The 20102-nt window shown below is 42.2% G+C and overlaps 1 protein-coding gene and 1 long non-coding RNA gene across 2 annotated transcripts in view; one reads left to right on the forward strand and one right to left on the reverse strand.

Annotated features, from left to right (window-relative positions):
- Positions 1-20102, forward strand: part of nrg3b (neuregulin 3b) — a 452682-nt gene that overhangs the window by 166177 nt on the left and 266403 nt on the right. The gene's annotated exons all lie outside the window — the stretch shown is intronic.
- On the reverse strand, positions 489-3336 carry LOC124048530. Its single transcript, XR_006841243.1, has 3 exons — positions 3252-3336; positions 889-1005; positions 489-565 (listed from the first exon to the last, which is right to left on the reverse strand). It is a non-coding gene; the product is annotated as an uncharacterized LOC124048530 (long non-coding RNA).

Here is a 20102-nt window from a genome sequence, read left to right on the forward strand (position 1 = left end):
ATGACTGGAGACGCGACCACAGACTGCAGGTCGCTTCGGGAAGGCACCGGCCGTAGCTGACATTAACACCTGCTCACACGCAGCATCTGAAGAAGGTAAAACACGACAGGGCGGAACAAGGACACAGAACAGCGAACATCATACAAGGATCCGACAAGGACAGAAGCGGAAAACAGAGGGAGAAATAGGGACTCTAATCAGAGGGCAAAATAGGGGACAGGTGTGAAAAGAGTAAATGAGGTAGTTAGGAGAATGAGGAACAGCTGGGAGCAGGAACGGAATGATAGAGAGAGAGAGCGAGAGAGGGAGAGAGGGAGGGGGAGAGAGAGGGATAGAAAGAGGGAAAGAACCTAATAAGACCAGCAGAGGGAAACGAATAGAAGGGAAGCACAGAGACAAGACATGATAATCAATGACAAAACATGACAGCCATGGTGAAGGAGATTTACAGAGTGTAACAAGTAGACTATTATCAGTGGAGCTTACTTCTCTGTGCTCTGGAGAGATCGCAGGTAGTTGGTCAGAAGGCTCTGGAGGTCCTTGGATCATTCTGTCTCTGTAGCACCTGGGGAGCGATGGAGAGACGTAGTGAGTGTGCTTGTAAGAGAGGCCTCATCCCCAACCTCCCAATGGCCAAGGGCCTCCTGCCTAACCCTCTAATCATAGTCATTCTGACAAGTAGTTACTCTAAGGATTATACAGGTGTACGATGCATAGGGCTTCTTAGGCCTCCTGCCGAACCCTCTAATCATAGTCATTCTGACAAGTAGTTACTCTAAGGATTATACAGGTGTACGGTGCATAGGGCTTCTCCACTCATATGAGTGGAGTATTAGTATTATTTTAATGGTTTCATGCAATGTAAAGGAAAACAATATCAAGACTGACACGAAGTACTCCATGTTCCTGCTGGTAGCAAGCCTCAACCTGGATGCAGATAAATGGCCTGCCTTGTAGAATGGTGGCATCTATCTCCACCAGGCTCCAAGAAATCAGATGACAAACCTGTAGAGATTAATACATGAATCCTAAATGCAGATACCATTTTCTTGTGTTAGTTTGCCTATTTCATGATTCATGTATGTAAATGACAAAAAAAATATGATATGCCATCCAACTGAAGTATATAATGGCACCATATCTCGTCTCATTGGCAAATGCTATCTCGACTTATTCTATCATGACAACATCATGCTCCTCCCTATTTTACTGTTAGCTAGATGCCTGTGATGGTTGAGACCTAATTATGGCTGTAGACAGTCCAGTGCCTTACTGTCAAAAAGAAGCCCCCTGGTGCAGTGAAATGGCTGTTAAACAGCCATCACTAGCCGGCTACCACCCAGCTACTCAAACCTGCACCTTAGAGGCTGGAATCACTGTCCACTTTAATAATTGGAAAACTAGTCACTTTAAAAATGTTTACCTGTTGCTTTCCTTATCTCAAATGTATGTACTATATTCTATTCTACTGTATTTGTCACAGCCACTCTGACATTGCTCGTCCTAATATTTATATATTTCTTAATTCCATTATTTTACTGGCAGTCCGACGGCCGAATCTGGCTTTGGCGGATTCCAGGAAAACGCTACCTGCCTGAATGCATAGTGCAAACTGTAAAGTTTGGTGGAGGAGGAAGAATGGACTGGGGCTGTTTTTCATGGTTCGGGCTAGGCCCCTTAATTTCAGTGAAGTATAATCTTAATGCTACAGCATACATGACATTCTAGACCATTCTTTACTTCCAACAATGCCCCTATGCACAAAGCGAAGTCCATTCAGAAATGGTTTGTCGACATTGATGAGGAAGAACTTGACTGGCCTGCACAGAGCCATGACCTCAACCGCATAGAACACCTTTGGGATGAATTGGAACGCCGACTACAGCCAGGCCTAATCCCCCAACATCAGTGCCCGACCTCACTAATGCTCTTGTGGCTGAATCGAAGCAGGTCGAGGCAGCAATGTTCCAACATCTAGTGGAAAGCCTTCCCAGAAGAGTGGAGGCTGTTAGGGCAGCAAAAGGGGGACCAACTCCATATTCATGCTCATGATATTGTAATGAGATGGTTGATGAGAATGTGTCCACATACTTTTGGTCATGTAGTGTATATGCACTACAAATTATTTTTTGGGGGGTGCTAATGTGAAACAGGGCATTTAATGAAAATATAAATGAAATAACAAATGCTCCATCTTTAGTGTTTCCCCGGTAGTACAATAACTACTGCGTACTGGGATTAAAATCACCACCCCCAGTTTAATAGATACTGTTTTCGCCTAATCCTGATTCATCTAAATAATCAATAAAAAAAATTAAAAGACGAAGAATTACTCCTGCTCCTAATCACATCATTTTATATTTGTCTGGACAGATTCTTGCCATTTACACGTGAATCTGTCCAAGAGAGATTATATACTGTACACTGGTAATAGTCTGGGAATGTAATGTTGGAAGAGAAAAACTAATACTTTTGTATATTTAAAAAAGATCAAATGTATAGTAATACAATTGCAAAAACATAAACAATAGAGCACTTCCTCATAGTGCATTCTCATAAATGTATACATACAAATAGTCCCAGATCTGTTTGTGGTCTTGCCATCTCCATTGCTGTCATTGTCAAGCCAAACATGTTTTGCATGACAATTCCATATGGAGTTGACAATAGAGCAGAAACTGGCATGCTATGAGAAATCTATGTAGCATACAAATACCATACAATTTAAAGTAGTAGTGGTAAAGGAACTAAATTCTCTTTGAGAGAAAAATGACTTTGTTTGCAAAGTCACCTTTCAAAAACATAAACAAGTGAGCAATAGGCTCTTAAATAGTTTCAGCTTTTTCTGCTGAGGTAAGACAGCCATACTAAACTCATGAAAACATTGATAATCAAAAACATATAGTATGACATTAGTTGAAATTACCAATGGGCAGCAGGCTCTACTACAGATGCAACTTGGAACGAAACGGATGTGGGAACCAGACAAGGTGGGCGCCTTGGTGATAAGCCTTCCCACACAGCGCGCCTCTCGCCTGGGCCCTGTCACCTTCTATTGTCGCGCCCAGCTTGGAGTACACAGGGCTCATGGGCAGGTGGACAAGCAGACAAGGCAGAGGTGTCACAGGAAATGGATTAAGAGGTGCTGAACCCACAACCTCCTGCTCCGGTGGGCTCGCTCGCAGGATGAATTTTCCTTATAATTTCTGAGTCTCCTCCCTCCCTTTTCCTCCTCAACCAACCTTACTCACCTAATTTCTTTCCATCCCTCTAGTTTACTCATCAGCCCCACAACAAAAGCAGCAAACAGATCTTCTCCAAAGGGCTCAAAATAAGTGATTTCTTTCGCCATTAATATTAAATAGAGAACATGGAGGATGTAAGACGTTCAAATGATCAGAGTTCCACAGAGCGACTGACAGAAATAGAGAAAGAAAAAAAGAGACAGAGCTGAAGTCTTAAGCCTTCTCAATCACGGGACCTCTTTGGTCCCATCCACTTAAATGCTGAGTTGGTGACACACGGCCTATAGCTCATGAATAATTAAACAGGCTATCTTCGTATTTGTGAGAAAGTTGGGCCGTAGGTGATTATTATATCCACTATCTCGTAGATAATTACATAATGGCACTGTGAAACGCCTCCCTCCCCACTGTATTTTCTCAAGGGGGTAAGGAGGATAAATGTATCCCTATGATATCAAGAAGTAGTTACGAGCATTGTGTACATACACTGAGTCCCAAATGGCACCCTATTTAGTGCACCTATTTAGTGCACTACTTTTGACCAGTACCCAAAGGGTGTGCAGGCCAATGGTATTAAATTTGACATTAATGTGGCTGGATGGTTCATGAGTGGCCAGATCTGATGTGTACGAAACAATGTATGATGATAATATACTTAGCTTTATGGCATTGTGAATTTGAGTTTTACAAAAACGTTAATGTGCTGGATGTCTGATCATGAGTGGCCAGCTCTGATAAAGCGGTGTGTCTAATTAACACATCTGACAGCAGCACTGACTAGGCAATCACACTCTTCCAGATTATTAAAGTGGTTGGGGAAGTTACTCCGACCCTCCGGAGACTGGTAGTAATTTTTCACCCGCAAGTCGGATGATACGCCAAGAGATGAGGCGAGCCAAGTGTGACTGTCTCTTCCTCTGTCTCTTTTTTCTCCCTCATTCCCTCATTCACTTCCCAACCCCTTCTCTCAGCTCTCTCCTCTCTCCCTCTTTAGTTTCCCTTTGCCATCTCGCTTGACCCATCTCTCCCTCTCTTTTGTCCTTCATGGTCTGAAATATAATATATCTGATGTGCTTTTCCACTCCCTTTTTCATAGTGCCCAAAATAGCTCCACGGCAGGAAGTGCTGACTTTCCCCTTCCCACACCGCTTTTGTGTGCTAAACTGTGCCGAGCAAATTGATTGGTGGAGACAAGCCTGGGAGCTCTGGGGTTTGATTGGCATTTGGCCAGCTGCGATTAACACAGTCTACACACACCCCTAAAAACATGTAAAAGCCACAAACACATTCATATTAGAGATGCAGACCCAGCTGTCATATTTAATGCCTGGCACATGGAAAGCAGCCGCGCTCAGAAAGCCAAACCACTTTCCCAATGATTTAGATGAATCACAATGGCTATTATTGATGTTGACCTTTTTTCTGAAGTGAAGTTCTCTGTAATGGAGGATGTGTGTTAGTAGGAAGATACACACAAGGGGCGGCGGAGGGATATCAGAAGTGAGAAATCTTAATACCTCTTGGTCTGACAGCCTAGCCATTAGCTAATAACTTTTTGAGGAGGAGGTCCGTAACATTCTTGAGGCGTTTACAGCAACAAAGAGGGATGGATTTCATATTTTGCAGTGATTTCCAACAAAAGTATACCTGAGGACTCACTCAAAAATCACTTGACTCAGGAGTTCCCTAAATAAGATACTATTATATCCCATCTCCGTCTGACTATACAAATAAGATACTCTTCTATCAATGATATGCTGCTATTCTACCATTTTAAAAAAGCATTGGAAATAGCATTTTAATGCTAGGTTGTGAAGCTCCATAATCTCTCCAGTCTATACCTGCAAAGATCGCAGGATATTAGCCAGCCTTGTTATGTGCAGTGGGACTTCAACAGGACCGGAGGTGAAATGGAAACCACTCTATTTCCTGGCAGCACTCTCTTATAAGGGTAAGTCCCAAATGCATCTTATTCCCTACAGTATGTAGTGCACTTCTTCAGGGCCCATATGGCTCTGGTCAAAAAAGTATTGCACTACTTAGGGAATATCATGTTATTTGGGACACATATTTAGTCGAGAGGAATGTTTTTCACCAGTCATTGTCAAGCCAGCAGAGTAGGTTGGGCTGCTGCACCGGCCACTGCAATAACAATCGTACATCATAACAAATCGTTGCATTATCAAATTTGAAATAAAACATATAATCACATATAGGAGTTGCAACAAGGTTTCAAAATAAATTACAAGTGATAATGCAATGATTACGTAACAGTGGTCAAAGTACGCCGTAATTAATACATTTTATCAACATGAAAAGCTAACAGTATCACAGTTAATTACACCAAACACTAAAAAACCGTGGCCTCGAGGGTCCCCCCTTCGAGCCAATGATGAGAGCTTTCGATGTCAATATTCTAACAGTCTAAAAAATACATTTATTAATACTCTTGCAAAATAATAATTTGTTTGTGTTTATGAAAGTGTTTTAAGTAACATTAGACTACGAAAGAAAATGTTTTTCAAAAAACACAATAGCATTTATTTGTTTGTGTACTGTAACTGTAGGCTATATGTACAAATGAAATGCCACTAAAACATCACAAATCAAGTCTTAAAAGAAATTAAATACACCCCATCACGAAGATCATTCATAGTTTAATTATTAAGGGAGGGTCTTAAGGAACATTATGGATTTAAGAAAATGCATTTCAAAATCGTCCCGATAATAATTGTTGTAATGATGAGGATTCACTGTAACATTGTTTCCAATGGTTGAACCATTAGTACAGCGAAAATAGCTGTTGAGAAAAACTTCTTCAAAGGATCACCTACTTAATAAGAGTTTATTCAAGTGACTGCAGGGGAGATTACACTGAGGATAAACCGAGAGAAACTCAGAAATTACAGAACCACACAGTCATTATACACAGTGCATTCAGAAAATATTCTGACCCCTTCAATTTTCCACATTTGTTACGTTACTGTCATGAACTAAAATGAATTACATGTTTTTTCCTCCTCATCAATCTACACACAATACCTCTTAATGACAAAGTAAAAACAGGTTTTTAGATTTTTTTTGCAAATGTATAAAAGAAACCCAGACATATCACAAAAACAAAAGTATTCAGACTCTTTACTCAGTACTTTGTTGAAGCACCTTTGGCAGCAATTACAGCCTTGAGTCTTGGATACGACGCTACAAGCTTGGCACACCTGTATTTGGGGAGTTTCTCCCATTCTTCTCTGCAGATCCTCTCAAGTTCTGTCAGGTTGGATGGGGAGCGTCGCCGCACAGCTATTTTCTTGTCTCTCCAGAGATGTTCGATTGGGTTCAAGTCCAGGCTCTGGCTGGGCCACTCAAGGACATTCAAAGATTTTTCCCAAAGCCACTCCTGCATTGTCTCGGCTGTGTGCTTAGGGTCGTTGTCCTGTTGGATGGAGCGCGGTTCTTCCAGTCTACGGTCCTGAGCGCTCTGGAGCAGGTTTTCATCAATGATCTCTGTACTTTTCTCCGTCCGTCTTTCCCTCGATCCTGAATAGTCTTCCAGTCCCTGCTGCTGAAAAACATCCCTACAGCATGATGATACCACCACAATGCTCCAACGTAGGGATGGTGCAAGGTTTCTTCCAGACGTGAAGCTTGGCATTCAGGCCAAAAAATATTGGTTTCATCATGCCAGTGAATATTGTTTCTCATGTTCTGAGAGTCATTTAGGTACCTTTTGGCAAACTCCAAGTGGGCTGTTATGTGCCCTTTACTGAGGAGTGGCTTCCGTCTGGCCAATCTACCATAAAGGCCTGGTTGGTGGTGTGCTGCACAGATGGCTGTCCTTCTGGAATGTTCTCCCATCTCCACAGAGGAACTCTGGAGCTCTGTCAGAGTGACCATCGGATTCTTGGTCACCTCCCTGACCAAAGCCCTTCGCCCCAGATCGCTCAGTTTGGCTGGGCAGCCAGCTCTAGGAAGAGTCTTAGTGGTTCCGAACTTCTTTCATTTAAGAATTATAAGAGCCACTGTTTTCTTGGGGACCTTCAATGCTGCAAAAAAAAATGTTGGTACCCTTTCACAGACCTCATGGCTTGGTTTTTGCTCTGACATGCACTGTCAACTGTGGGACCTTATATAGACAGGTGTTTGCCTTTCCAAATCATGTCCAATCAGTTGAATGTACCACAGGTGGACTCCAAGTTGTAGAAACATCTCAGTAATTATCAATGGAAACAGGATGCACCTGAGCTCAATTTCAAGTCTCATAGCAAAGGGTCTGATTACTTATGTAAATAAGGTATTTCTTTATTTTACTTTCAATATATTTGCAAAAATGTATAAAACATGTTTTGGTTGTTTATGAAGGGGCATTGTGTGTAGATTGATGAATATTGTTTTAAATACATTTTAGAATAAGGCTGTAACGTAACAAAATAAGGCAAAGGTGAAGGGGTCTGATAACGTTCAGAATGCACTGTACTTCATCTACACAAAGAGCTGCCTACCCCTCCTAGGGGGACAATATTAAATGAGAGATAAGGGGTACTTGGCTCCACTTCCTTAAAAACCTCTTAAAGATCATACCCTAAAATGACATAACCAACTGCCTGTAGCTCAGGGTCCTAATTTATAAAAATGTTCTTCGATTTATATTTGAACTTTGTCAGAAGATCATTTTCCGAAGGTGTGCTTATGCAGGTTCTAAGAAGCCCATTTGTAACTTACGCACGTGTGATCTGTGAATCTCAAATGAATTTAAAATTGAAGGCCCCTGCCCCTCAGCAGTCCAATTGTGCGCTCCACAACCGACCTTCGGGCGCCAAATTGTAGTGCATTTTCTGTGCTGTTCGGGGATCGGCAAAGGCAGTGTGAAGCCACGTTTTCAGTGTACTAGCGGTCACCTGACCGTGAAAACGTGCCTTTGCCATAGGGTAAAACCGGTGTGTTACATTATTTTGCACGGTTAATTTTTTTCTTTTGGAAAAGTTTTATTGACACAATTCCTTTAAAAACAGCTCATACATTTTTTACATCATTTACACACATAAAAAACGGCAACAAAGCATAAAACACAGCATTTGAAAGTTACATTTAAATTTGTTAAAAAGTACATGTTGTTAAAACCAATGAAAACAACCATGAATAAAAGTACTTTCTTTGTAAAAACATCAATCTGTAAAAGCCATTTAAAATGTGTGCTGATGATCTAACAAAGGTAAAATATTTTTAAGGCATGAAAAACATGTTAAAAAGCCACTTTGTTAAAAAGCTGTCTTCAGTCCCTTGTACAGGAGCGGGGTGAGTCTTTATCAAGCTCACCTCATCCTGCTCTTCTGAGTAGATCATCGTCCCGTCCTTCGGGGCCCAGAGGAGATCCCTCCCCTAGGCTAGGCTATTATACACTGGGGGGAAAAAAATAACTCAACGAGAAGCCACCCGCCTCCACCCTCACCAGCTTCTAGACAGAGGTTTAGTCTTCTGTGGTGCAGAATGAATGAGTCGTGCGTAGACCCTGGCCACTTGGAGCATTACATTGAGTAGTTGCATACGGGCATCGCAGATAATCTGAACATTCATTGAATGGAAATTCTTCCTGTTAACATATACATGTTAATCTACAGATGGTTCGTGTTAGGCAATATGCGCGCAGTCAACTGCACCTCTGACCCCTGGGAAATTAAATGAGATGATAAACTCCGCTTTGACACCCGCCTGTTTGTCGGCTGTAAATTGGAGACTAATGTATCTCGTGGACAAGACATGTAGAATCGCCTCGATCACATGTGGCAGGATGCGGCTGAATGATGGTTGTGATATATACCCGACCTGTCACTCATTTCCCTCTGGATTGTCCCAGTAGCGAGGAATCCCAGAGTGGACAGTACTTAGACAGATATGGGTATGACATGATTACAGCGTGTTTTCCTTTCCAGATTAGGGGCTAAATCCGTGCACAAATCGAATTGAACAATTCTTGGGAGATGATAGCGATTTATAAATGCAAAAAAGTCACGTGCAAAAAAAAGTCATTCCGGTCTCTGAAAAATCTCTCCATTCTAAAAGCATGGATTTCAATAACAATCCGTGCTTTAAAAAAAAGCAATGTCTTCCAATAACGCACAAACAGCCATGGTTTCTTTTTTCTAATTTGACACACTATTTATAGAACATTGCATCCTGTTGATAATTCATAGCATCTTGCGTCTGGCAATTAATTCCTTACGCCTTTAATTGATCATTCCTAACAAATTGTTCATATAGCTAATACAAAATTCAACACAGGCTTGGACGTAAATGCATCCCAAACTGCAATACACTACATAACCAGCAGGAAAAGCACTTACATCAAGTCTAGACTTTGCGCAGAGATAAGATAAATCCACGTCAAAGTAAGGTTTTATAATTAAAGCTTTAACAAACAAGAACAGGTTCTAACCAGTTTTCACAACTTATGTATCTAAGATTCATAAACCATGTCGTGGGCCGTTCTAAAACTACTAACTAGTCGACGTCGTTAACCATTTGTTTACACTTGTTCTGTCATGTTAATTCATTGGCAAGCTAGCTAACAACTTGAGGGCTATACTAGAAAGCAGAATCAATTAGTTAGCCAGCTAACTTTGATAAACCACCATAACTATTGATTTTTTGATTCATTAAGTAAATAAAACTTAGATATGTGTTTTTGGTTGTTGAGTCAATTAGGCTATGCCTATTTCAAGCTTATACTTCTACAAAATAAAAAAGTTAATTCAGGATATTTAGGCAAGTTAGCTGGCTAACTCATTGATCCGCTTTGTAGTATACTCCTCTGGTAACTTTACCAGTATATCCAAATATTTGGGGGCACAGAAAGAAAGGAAAAGGGATAGCTTCTTCAGGAGATCAATGATCATAGCAATGAATAAATTACAATCTCTTGCGCATCGTCGTTTAATTTGATTTATTTAACCTTTATTTAACCTTTAACTAGGCATCACAAATTTGTCACCACAAACCTAACGGTTTTAAATAGACAGTAAGTGGAACTGACACATTTGTTGGATTTAATAACTGAATAAACGTAATACTTTTAGTCAAATCAATGTGAACAAGGAAGTACGTACAGGCTCGGACTGCACGGAGACATCAAATCGTCAAAGTGAAATTATTTTAACCTAAAACATTGAATAGTGACATTTATACTAAAACATTACGGGGAAAAGGAATGAGAGGGCTATCTTCTTTTTGTACTTAGCTGTAAATACAAATAGCAGATAGATTCCATTACATCAGTAACGTCATAGGTTTGTGAAACAAGTTTCTCCGACCATGACACTCAGACAGCTCAGAATTCACAAAGTTAAATAGAGATTGGGCATCTCGCCCAATTGACACATCAAAGTAGCCAAAGAAACCTTCCTGAATAAAGCCCTGATCTTCCACATACCTGATGATAACTAACAACTGCGAGAGACAGCTGATGTCTATGGTTTCATCCATTTGCCAAGAAAAAAAAATCTGAGTCAACATCCTTTTTAATCTAACTTTGAATGAATGATGCTATGGAAGCTATCAAATCATTCTGAAATGATTACGACATCCTAGAGAATATAGTAGAAACTTCCATATGCTCAGAAAGTAAAGCAACTACCTCTGCAAACTCCTTGTAGTTTGCCTTTGTTAGCAAAACTTTCCCTCTCATCATGCCTCCTTTCTTCGTACAATGTACAATGGCTCGTTGCGGGACGAAGCAACGTGCCCCCTAAAAGCCAACTCTTGCATACCCAAAAATGCAGTATCCCTGTTTCTTATTACATTCTCATTGTGTTGCGCAGTTTGAATATGCAGACCTTCGTCCATTACATAATCGATGTGGCTTTTTTCTCAGAAGCTTGAATCTGATTTGGGCAATGAAAGGGTTTCTTCAACAAAGAATCCACCACATTTCCGTTAGCGTTAGCTAGCCAATATAGCAGAAAAAACTGCAATCTGGTAGATAGCGTGCTACTAACTTTAGCAGGACACATGTAAATAAAAGTAACTTGTAAAGTTCTAAAACAAAGAAAACAATGTATAATCTACATCCTCCGTATCTTGTAGATTGAAGAAACTAATTTGATTTAAAAATGCTAAAAATGCTCAACTATCCCTATTCACTACCTCAATCTCTCCAACAATGTCACCAATTTACCAAGCTTCTAAATCACGCTTGCATAGTACTAGGTTCATTCTCTGATCCTTTATGTCAGTTCATAATGAAAAAGCTTTGATTGGTTGGAGGACATCCTCCGGAAGTCGTCATAATTACCATGTAGGTCTATGGAAGGGGTGAGGAGCATGAGCCTCCTAGTTTTTGTATTGAAGTCAATGTACCCAGAGGAGGACGGAAAATAGCTGTTCTCCATCTACACCATGGTGCTATCCTAGAGGGTGCTGTTCAGACTACTGTAGATCTTTATTGCAAAACAGTGTTGTTTAATCAGGTATTGTGTGTGTGTGTGTGTGTGTGTGTGTGTGTGTGTGTGTGTGTGTGTGTGTGTGTGTGTGTGTGTGTGTGTGTGTGTGTGTGTGTGTGTGTGTGTGTGTGTGTGTGTGTGTGTGTGTGTGTGTGTGTGTGTGTGTGTGTGTGTGTGTGTGTGTGTGTGTGTGTGTGTGTGTGTGTGTGAGTGAGACAATCATCACCAGGATATCACTTTTTCCACTGTCTGTCAAATCCAGCAGAGAATAATTCTGACTGTTTCTGTGAAACAACTCATACAATTTGACAGAATCTCTGTTCAATACAGTGTTTACAACAGTGCCCTTCTAACAGTACTGTGCCAAGCCGTACTATGCTGGCTTGTTTATTCATACACCACAGTTGCTGGAGCTGTGTTAGATAACATATTGTGAAAAGAAAAGCGTGATTGCAGAACTGTTTGGTTCAGCACAATAGTGTGAAAATAGTAAATATGACAGCACACAATTAGTTATCTGATGTAGGTAAAACGTTCAGATTCATAGTGTCCAACAAAGGCAATATCCGGCTGCTTTTGCTACACAGTCGGGCATGTCAGGCTCCAGTTTCCCCTATTCCGACAAACGATACTCCATAATGTATTAAAAAATGTTTTGAAACATTTTCAATGGAATACATGAACAGCTCCATGCAATAGTTATTCTGTAGTTTAATGGGAAAAACCATAACCTTAGTTACTCTGATTACCTTCCTACAATTTCTACATCACCATGATAGGTAGGTCAGGGCAGGCTGAGCCATACGTCAATCAGGAATCCTTATACAGTACACTGGAGCAACTTGCTCCGCAGGCCATGAACCCTGGCAGAGCAGCTGTCTTCACCGACATTCGTGATGACATGAATGTCAGCTCAGGGAAGATGATGTGCTCCTCCAAGATGACACCAACATTGATGATATCCTTGTAGAACGCATCTTTGCCAATTTCAGTCACAATGAATATTCCGATGTCCACTCCCTTTCAAATAAAATGTAATTGTATTCGTCACATGCGCCGAATACAACACGATTTCAACTTACATTTACAAGCACTTCATCAACAATGCAGTTTTAAGAAAAGTAAAGTAAAAAAGTTAAAATAGATAAGTAAAAAATGTAAATAACAAATAGTCAAAGAGCAGCAGTAAAATAACAGTAGCGAGGCTATATAGAGGGGGTACTGGTACAGAGTCAATGTGTGAGGGCACAGGTTTGTCGAGGTAATTGAGGTATGTCCATGTAGGTAGAGTTAAAGTGACTATGCATAGATAATAACCAGAGAGTAGCAGCAGCGTAAAAGGGGGGTGGGAGGGGTACAATGCAAATAGTCTGGGTAGCCATTTGATTAGCTGTTCATTAGTCTTATGGCTTGGGGGTAGAAGCTGTTAAGAAGCCTTTTGGACCTAGACTTGGCGCTCCGGTACTGCAGGCTGTGCGGTAGCAGAGAGAACAGTCTATGACTAGGGTGGCTGCAGTCTTTGACAATTTTTAGGGCCTTCCTCTGACACTGCCTGGTATAGAGGTCCTGGATGGCAGGAAGCTTGGCACCAGTGATGTACTGGGCCGTACGCACTACCCTCTGTAGTGCCTCGCGGTCGGAGGCCAAGCAGTTGCATACCAGGCAGTGATGTTACCAGTCAGGTTGTTCTCGATGGTGCAGCTGCAGCTTTGTGGTCTGCTATTCTGGACAGACAGGATAATACAAAATAACCAATTACTAATGTGGGCATATTCAAGGCCTTAAGAGGCTCAGTTCCAAAACGTATGGTTTTGTTACAATAAGCTCAATGATTACTTGTCAATGTTGAGATTATAAAGCTTATTCACATATGCATTTCCTTAGGTATTGTACAGCAAACAAGGAGTGTAAAATGAGAATCTATGGGTTATGTCATGACTTTCCTGTGAGTATCCAGATGGGTCGGATCAGCTCTGCAGTGGATTACTTCGGCCAGACCCCCTCTCACCCGCAGAGGCGGGAGAAGGGAGATGGTGGGGGATTCACAGTTCACATCCTATTGTAAATCAAGCTTTCTCCCTCTCTAAATTCACACAGGAATGTGCCTTTGTTTCACAGACATTTCCCACTGAAACTCTAACACGGTCTAAAGCAAGTACTGGAACAATATTTCTAACATAGAACATGGGTAATGGTCAGAGGCGATCTAAATAATAATAATGTAATTTTGGTTGTTATTTTGTGATGTCATTAACAATGTTAAAGGAAATACTGGAACTTGAAAAGGTATATACATATACAAAGTGTCCCATCCTCAATGTTGTGTATGAAATATGAAAAATTATGAAAGTGTTTTTGTTAAGAGAGAGATAGACCTGGGATGTGAGAGGGATGTGGGATGTGAGAGGGATGTGATCTTAGAAACTATAAGAGGAAATTGTTTCTATAACTTTGTATAGGTACGTAGTCACGGCCCCCTTGAGTGAGGTCAGACAACTTGTCAGCCTCACGAACCGCCCTTTTGAACGAACTGTATAAAGTGATGGGGTAAGAATGAGCATATCAGACCAGAGAGACGTTTAGCTGCAGCTGCACGTTTAGAGTGCTCTAAACTTTGAATCTCAACACGAGGTAGAGACTATAGTCACCTCCCGGACAATCAATTGTTTGGCTGAATAGCTGTCCTAAGTAAAGTATCTAGAAAAGCAAATTTAAGTGGGGCCATTCTACTGCTCTCTTCAAACCATCGTATTCTACTACTCTCATCACCATTGATAACCATCAAGATGGCTGGCTAGCCTATCTTCAAATAAGCATCTTCCAGACCGAATTGAAGGACAATAAATTATATGGTTCTGTTCAGGACTACAAGACAAGTTACCAGATACCGGACGACAGTAAAGGAGAACAAGAGTAGAAGAGATGGGTGGGGACTCCTTTTGGACAATCAGAGCTTGATAAGCGTGCTGCATAAAGGTGCAACACCCTTTCCAAGAAGACCTGGCTCCGACAGAAAGACACGAAGAACCAAGACATTTACACAGAACTACATGAATTATTTCTTACACCAAATGGGCGGCGGTTTGTGTGCAAAGTATATGATTACTGTGAGAGTAGTTTCTAAATGTACCAATGCATTATGTCTCTGTCCCTCTCTGCCCCCCCTCTCCTTCTTTTTTGTAATAAGCAGCCATATTATGTTAGTCCGCTATTCATGTGTTTTAATGCATTACATGTGTTTATCCTCTGTTACCATTTAGTTAGCAAATAAATAAATAATTAAACCAATTTGTGTAGTACTGAATAATAAGTAATGATCAGTTTTTGCAGGTAAAGGAGAATATGACTGTTCAGAATTATATGATACGAGGTTATGATTCATCCATTGACTTTATGGATGGGATAGGAAAAGACCTTTTAGAGTAGTGTCTCACTTAGCCAACAGGAAATGCAAATGCGCAACGCCAAATGCTAATAGTACTCGCTAAAACTCAAACTTTCATTAAAATACACATGCAGGGTACTCAATTAAAGCTACACTCATTGTGAATCTAGCCAACATGTCAGATTTTTAAAATGCTTTTTGGCGAAAGCATGAGAAGCTATTATCTGATAGCATGCAACCCCCCGAAATACCTGAAGGGGGCGTAAACAAAAGAATTAGCGTAGCCGGCGCTACACAAAACGCAGAAATAAAATATAACACATTCATTACCTTTGACGAGCTTCTTTGTTGGCACTCCTATATGTCCCATAAACATCACAATTGGGTCTTTTTTTAAATTAAATCCGTCCATGTATACCCAAAATGTCCATTTATGAAGCCCGTCTGATCCAGGAAAAAACAGCTCTCCAAAACGCAACGTCAATTTTTTAAATTTAAAAAGTTGCCTATAAACTTTGACAAAACACTTCAAACTACTTTTGTAAACCAACTTGAGGTATTAGTAAACGTTAATAATAGATCAAATTGATCACGGGGCGATCTGTATTTAATAGTAGCAGGTCTTGAAATCTTGGTCGATATCCTCTCTTTCAAAACTTCCTCCTGTGTACCCGATGACAGGAAGTGCCTATTCTTCATTTCACCAAGGATTAACTTCAACCCAATTGCCAAGACTGGCGACATCGTGTGGAAGCTGTAGGCATTGTAAACTGGTCGCTATCTATTTTCCCTTGCCATAGACAATACAGACAACTGGCGGAGGGATATGTTTTATTTTTTTGGTGAACAGTTTTCCTTGGGGTTTTGCCGGCTACACATGTTCTGTTATAGTCACAGACATAATTTAACTCGTTTTAGAAACTTCAGAGTGTTTTCTATCCACACATACTAATCATATGCATGTACTATATTCCTGGCATGAGTAGCAGGACGTTGAAATGTTGCGAGATTTTTAACAAAACGTTGAAAAAATAGACCCAATCTTTAAGAGGTTTAATTCGGGAGATGGTAACTCTTTAAAGAACCATTCTCGTAGTACCACAATTTGTAATGAGTTGTTACATGATGAATTTAATCGGGTGTCGTGAATTGACTATCATTAATGTAATGACTGGTATTCATCGACTAATTTCCTACTCTGTTTAATTATTACTCGATTAAATGAATCATGTAACAATTAACTCATTAGGAATTTGGGGCACCACGGGGAAAGTTTGTTTAATGAGTTACCTTTTCTCGAATTAACTCAAGAATATATCGATTTCATACCAGTCATCAAAAAAATAATTTCCTCATATCAGTCACATTCTGAATGTCATTGACTTTGTAAATCTGCATGAACCCTCACCTAAGTGATGAATCAGCGATACACAAATTGGCTTTTGGAACTACCCATCCCGGATCCGGGAGTATTGTCATCAACTACACTAATTAGCATAGCGCAACGGTCACAAAATATATCTAGAAAATATTCATATTCACGAAATCACAAGTGAAATATAGTGAAATACATCTTAGCCTTTTGTTAATGACCCTGTCATCTCAGATTTTGAAATGATGCTTTACAGCCAAAGCAAGACAAGCATTTATGTAAGTTTATCGATAGCCTAGTATACCATTATCTCCAGCTAGCAGCAGGAAGCTTGGTCACGAAAATCGGAAAAGCAATCAAATTACCGTTTACCTTTGATGATCTTCGAATGTTTTCACTGTCGAGACTCCCAGTTAGACAGCAAATGTTCCTTTTGTTCCATAAAGATTATTTTTATACCCAAAATACCTCCGTTTGTTTGTCAAGTTATGTTCAGAAATCCACCGGAAATAGCGGTCACAACAACCCCGGAAAAAAAAATCTAATTATGTCCATAATATCGACAGAAACATGTCAAATGTTTTTTATAATCAACCCTCAAGATTTTTCAAATATCTATTCGATAATATATAATTGGCTTTTCAGTAGGAGCGAGAGGATAAATGACTACCTCTGTCTTTTACGCAAGAATCACTATGAGAGCCCTCAGCTGGCCACTTACGCAATGTAGTCGTTTACTCTCATTCTTCAACATAAAGGCGTGAAACTAAGTCACAATGCTGTAGACACCTTATGGAATACGTAGAAAAAGGAATCTGGTTGATATCCCTTTCAGTGACCAATAGGGGTGCATAGGAACACAACGGTTTCAAAACATGAGTCACTTTTTCTTAGGCTTTCGCCTGCAATATCAGTTCTGTTATACTCACAGACACTTTTGGAAACTTTAGAGTGTTTTCTATCCTAAGCTGTCAATTATATGCATATTCTAGCATCTGGTCCTGAGAAATAGGTGGTTGTAACGAAGTTCGTCTGTTGTTTGAAGAGAGTCAGACCGAAATGCAGCGTGTAGGTTACTCATGATATTTAATGAAGAAAATAGCGGTACATGAAATAACTGAAAATACGAAAACAACAAACGAGTGAAACTAATACAGCCTATCTGGTGACTAACACAAAGACAGGTACAATCACCCACGAATTACAACGCGCACTCAGGCTGCCTAAATACGGTTCCCAATCCGAGACAACGAGAATCAGCTGACTCCAATTAGGAATCGCCTCAGGCAGCCAAGCCTAACTAGACACACCCCTAATAATACACACTCCCAATTAATACAAACCCCAATACGAAATACAACATATAAACCCATGTCACACCCTGGCCTACCCAAACAATAAACAAAACACAAGATACAATGACCAAGGCGTGACAGAACCCCCCCCCCTAAGGTGCGGACTCCGGGACGCACCTTAAGAGCATAGGGAGGGTCCGGGTGGACGTCTGTCCATGGTGGCGGTTCTGGCTCGGGACGTGGACCCCACTCCATAAATGTCCTAGTTCCTCCCCTTCGCGTCCTAGGATAATCCACCTTCTCCGCCGACCATGGCCTAATAGTCCTCACCCTGATCCCCACATAACTGAGGGGCAGCTCGGGACCGAGGGGCAGCTCGGGACCGAGGGGCAGCTCGGGACAGAGGGGCAGCTCGGGACAGAGGGGCAGCTCGGGACAGAGGGGCATCTCAGGACAGCGGGGCAGCTCAGGACAGCGGGGCATCTCAGGACAGAGGGGCATCTCGGGACAGAGGGGCAGCCCGGGACCGAAGCAGCCCAGTACTGAGGGGAAGCCCAGTACTGAGAGGAAGCCCAGTACAGAGAGGAAGCCTAGTACTGAAAGGAAGCTCAGTACTGAGAGGAAGCTCAGGCAGGTAGTAGTCTCCGGTAAATCCTGGCTGGCTGGTGGACCTGGATGATTCAGGTTGTCTGGCCGATCTAGAAGATCTTGGCAGACTGGCACTTCTGGCGGATCCTGGCAGACTGGCACTTCTGGTGGATCCTGGCAGACTGGTGACGCTGGGCCGACTGGCGGCGCTGAGCAGACAGGAGACTCCGGCAGCGCAGGAGAGGAGAAAGGCTCTGGCTGCGCTAAACAGGCGGGAGACTCCAACAGCGCAGGAGAGGAGAAAGGCTCTGGCTGCGCTGAACAGGCGAGGCGCACTGGACGCGCTGGGCCGACTGGTAGCACTGGTGGCGCTGGACAGACAGGAGACTCCGGCAGCACAGGAGAGGAGAAAGGCTCTGGCTGCGCTAAACAGGCGGGAGACTCCGATAGCGCAGGAGAAGAGAACAGCTCTGGTTGCGCTAAACAGGCGAGGCGCACTGGAGGCCTGGTGCGTGGTGCTGGAACTGGTGGTACTGGCGCGAGGACACGCACAGGAAGCCTGGTGCGGGGAGCTGCTACCGGAGGACTGGTGTGTAGAGGTGGCTCTGGATAGACCGGACCGTGCAGGCGCACTGGAGCTCTTGAGCACCGAGCCTGCCCAAGCTTACCTGGTTCGATGCCCACTCTAGCCCGGCCAATAGGAAGGGCTGGTATGAGTCGCAGCTGGCTCTGCACCCGCACTGGAAACACCGTGCGCTCCATAGCATAACACGGTGCCTGCCCGGTCTCTCTAGCCCAACGGTGAGCACAGGGAGTATGCACAGGTTTCCTACCTGGCATAACTATTCTCCCTTTTAGCCCCCCCCCAATATTTTTTGGGGGTGACTTTCCGGTTTCCAACTGCGTCGCAGTGCTGCCTCCTCATACTCGCGCCTCTCCGCTTTAGCTACTTCTATTTCCTCCTTGGGACGGCGATATTCTCCCGGCTGCGCCCAGGGTCCTTTTCCGTCTAATATCATCTCCCAAGACCAGAAGTCCTCATATTGCTGCTCCTCACAATTAACAGGGAGAGTAGGCTCAGGTCTCACTCCTGACTCTGCCACTCTCTCTCTGCGCTTACCCCCGTTACCTACGGTTTTCGCTCTGTATAGCCGTGCTTTCCTTTTCGATTCCATCCGTGTATAGCCCTCTTCGCATTGCTGTAGGGAATCCCAGGCGGGCTCCTGCACTCGCTCTGGGTCGGCCGCCCACCTGTCGATTTCCTCCCACGTAGTATACTCCTTGCTTCTGTTGTCCATTATGTCCTCCTTTAGGTCCTGCCAGTTCACACGCTGCTCGGTCTGTGAATGGTGGGTGATTCTAAAATGTAGTTCGTCTGTTGTTTGTAGAGAGTCAGACCGAAATGCAGCGTGTAGGTTACTCATGACTTTTAATGAAGAATAATGCGGTACATGAAATAACTGAAAATACAAAAACAACAAACGAGTGAAACTAATACAGCCTATCTGGTGACTAACACTAAGACAGGTACAATCACCCACGAATTACAACGCGCACTCAGGCTGCCTAAATACGGTTCCCAATCCGAGACAATGAGAAATCAGCTGACTCCAATTAGGAATCGCCTCAGGCAGCCAAGCCTAACTAGACACACCCCTAATAATACACACTCCCAATTAATACAAACCCCAATACGAAATACAACATATAAACCCATGTCACACCCTGGCCTACCCAAACAATAAACAAAACACAAGATACAATGACCAAGGCGTGACAGTGGTT

The sequence above is a fragment of the Oncorhynchus gorbuscha genome, linkage group LG11 (genome assembly GCF_021184085.1).
Source record: "Oncorhynchus gorbuscha isolate QuinsamMale2020 ecotype Even-year linkage group LG11, OgorEven_v1.0, whole genome shotgun sequence".
NCBI classification, from domain to species: domain Eukaryota; kingdom Metazoa; phylum Chordata; class Actinopteri; order Salmoniformes; family Salmonidae; genus Oncorhynchus; species Oncorhynchus gorbuscha.